The 3,133-nt window shown below is 40.3% G+C and overlaps 1 pseudogene; it reads right to left on the reverse strand.

The window, feature by feature from the left end:
* Nucleotides 1–519: 519 nt before the first annotated feature.
* Nucleotides 520–2,178, reverse strand: LOC119053322 (6-phosphogluconate dehydrogenase, decarboxylating-like; annotated as a pseudogene).
* Between the last annotated feature and the right edge of the window lie 955 nt (nucleotides 2,179–3,133).

Below are 3,133 nucleotides of genomic sequence, written 5' to 3' on the forward strand. Positions count from 1 at the left end.
CAATGTATTGTTTACTTCTTTGGGGTGAATGTTTCTGTATATATCATATAAGTCCATTTGATCTAGTGCATTGTTCAGTGCCACAATATCCTTGCTGATTCTTTTTAAATATATAATGTAGCTTTTATTAAATAGAGGAAAATGGGAATTTGGCTGCATGATACAAAGAATCCAGTCTGAACAGATACCACAAGAATCCTTCTCTTCTCTGTGGTCTATGAAGGCAACTCAGGGGGCCTCCCTGATCTATACATACATGTAGACAGTGACTTCTTCAAGTAGCTGGCTTCTCCTAGGGAGCATGTGACAATCTCTTATAATCCCCTGGAGGCAAGGGGAGAGGGCATGACGGTTCTCACAGAACTGCTTTCCAAGTTATCTCAGGGTGACTTTTATGATTCTCTTACACCACTATTTTAAAAGATCTGCACAGAAGGTAGGGCAAAGGGCCATGTAAACACTTGTGTGGCAAATGGAATGTCTCTGTCCATGGAATCATAGTGGGTGACCGATGTCTAATTAGGCATTGAACGAAGAAAATGCCACACTTCCCCCACGGCCTGTCCAGTTAATGTGGATAAACTTTTCTGGTTTGGCTAAGAGTTCATAGGCATAATCCCCAAAGTAATCTCACTGAATTTGTATCAGGTTTGCTGGCATAATGTCATGTCTGTAGCTGTCATAAAAGAAAAGAGCCATGGTGAAGCAGAGCATAGAAATGTCCACCTGGATGCCACACTGACTTCCCACTGCCAGGAGTCCTGGTAGTCTTTGATAGATGATTTAATGAAGTCATCTAGGCCCTGGATTGTGTGGCTCAGTGGATTGAGTGCTGGCCTGTGAACTAAAGGGGCACCAGTTTGATTCCCAGTCAGGGCACATGTCTGGGTTGGAAGCCAGGTCCTCAGTAGAGGGCACATGAGAGGCAACAGCACATGGATGTTCCTCTCTGTCTTCCCTTTCCCTCTTTAAAAATAAATAAACAAAATCTTTAAAAACATTATTTTAAAAAGAAGTTATCTAGTAGTAGGTTTTGAAATTCTGGGTTTCAATTAAATGCATCTTTTATCTTTCCTAGAAATACACTTCTGATGATGCAGACCTCCTCCACATCAAGGCAATTCCATTGTAGTTGAAGATCCAGCCTAGTTCAGTGGCTGCCTGTTTCAGGTGCATAAAGCCTTGAGCATAAGAGATGATCTTGGATGCATAGAGGGTCTTTCCAATGTCCTCCAGGAATGATTTTTTATTGTCTTTAAAGTGGATCCTTTGAGGTTCCTTCTACTTTTTGCTAGCTTGAATTATTTTGCCCTTCAGAGATGACAAACATTGGGTGAAGATTGCTTCTCCAATGAGGGTGATGAGCACGCCATACTCCAAGGCTGAGATGGAGTACACTTCTCTATATCCTTCTGCCTTACACTGTCTCTGATCTTGTGAATCAGAGAAATGATATTTTTGTCTGGGAACTTGAGGATATTGGTTGTGCTTTCAATCAGTAGTGAGTATAGCTCTGTCTTATTCCAGTCCTCAAATGTCTGTGCCATCTCATCATGCTCCATGCCCAGGACATCCTACATCTCATGGTAAGCCTCATAGATCAGCTGTATGGCCCCACTCTCAATCACATTGTGCACCATCTTCATAAAATGTCCTGCTCCCTCCTCTCCCTCCCAGTCACAGAAGGGCTTTCCATTTCCTACTTTTCCAGCAATACCTTAGATCATCTTGATGTGGGTCCAGGCTTCTTTGTTCACTCCAAGTATAGTGAACGGTCATACTGGGCCACTTCTTCCCCACCACTAATACTGCTCCCCACAAACAAGATTCCCTTGGGCTTGATGTCTCAACATTATCTAATGGTATTCCTGTACTCAGAGTTTCCTCCATCGATGATGATGTCACCCATGTCCAACAATGCTACTAATTTTTTAATGAAATCATCAACAGCTTGACCAGCCTTCACAAGCAGTATGATCCATTAAGCCTTCAGCTTGGAGACCATCTCCTCTAAGAAGTGAGCATGAACAGTTTTGGTTCCCTTTGCCTCATTAGCCAAGATATCATCAACTTTGGAGACTGTCCTATTGAAACCACAAAGCTGTGGTCTTTCATGTTCAAAATTAAGTTCTGGCCTGTGACAGGCAATCCAATCAGTGCAATATCAGCTTGGGCCATGGTGGTTTCAGTCTGTGAAGAAGAGAAGAGAGGCCAAGAGCATGGTACATATGGCACTTATACCCAAAGCTGAGTTTCACTGGGTCCTTTGTTGATTCCTTGTAAGGAAGATCTATCCATTGTTTACAGTGGGGTGTTAAAATCCTGTAGTATAATTTTGTTTTTGTCTATATCTTTTTTGAAGTCCTCCAATAGTTTTCTTATATATGTGGGTGCATCTATGTTGCATACATATATGTTTACAATGTTTAAATCTTCCTTATGGATTTTTCTGTTGAGGATTATACACTGTCCTTCTGTGTCTTTTTATGGAATTTGTTTTAAAGTCCATTTTGCCTCATATAAATATTGCTACTCCAGATTTTTTTGTCCATTTGCTTAGAATATTTTTCTAAACCTTCACTTTCAGTCTGTGTAGGTCTTCTTTTCCAAGGTGGGTATCTTGTAAACAACATGTGTAGGTCATGTTTTCTTATCCATTCAGTTACCCTCTGACTTTTGATAGGAGATTTTAATTCATTAACATTTGAGGTTATTATTGGTAGGTATTTATTCATTGTCATTTCCCCCTTTGTATCTGTGTCATCTACCTATCACTCATTTTCTTCATCTTCTTAAAGCAGTTCCTTTAGCATGTCTTACAATTCTGATTTCCTGGAGGTGTATGCTTTTAGCCTTCTTTTCTCTGAGAAATTAATTATTTTGCCTTCCATTTTAAATGAGACACTGGCTGGGTAGAATAGTCTTCATTGCAGGCCACTGCTCTTCATTACTTGTAATATTTCTTGCAATTTTCTTCTGGCTTATAGTGTTTCTGTTGAGAAGTCAGCTGCTAGCCTTATCAGAACTCTTTTGTATGTTACTCCTATTTCTCCCTTGCTGCCTTTAAGATTCCTTTAACAAAGATGTGGAAAGAAGTATTTGAAGTGATGAAGGGCAAGGACCTACAAACAAC

This window comes from Artibeus jamaicensis, unplaced genomic scaffold, assembly GCF_021234435.1.
Source record: "Artibeus jamaicensis isolate MK-2021 breed Jamaican fruit bat unplaced genomic scaffold, CSHL_Jam_final contig_135, whole genome shotgun sequence".
NCBI lineage: Eukaryota > Metazoa > Chordata > Mammalia > Chiroptera > Phyllostomidae > Artibeus > Artibeus jamaicensis.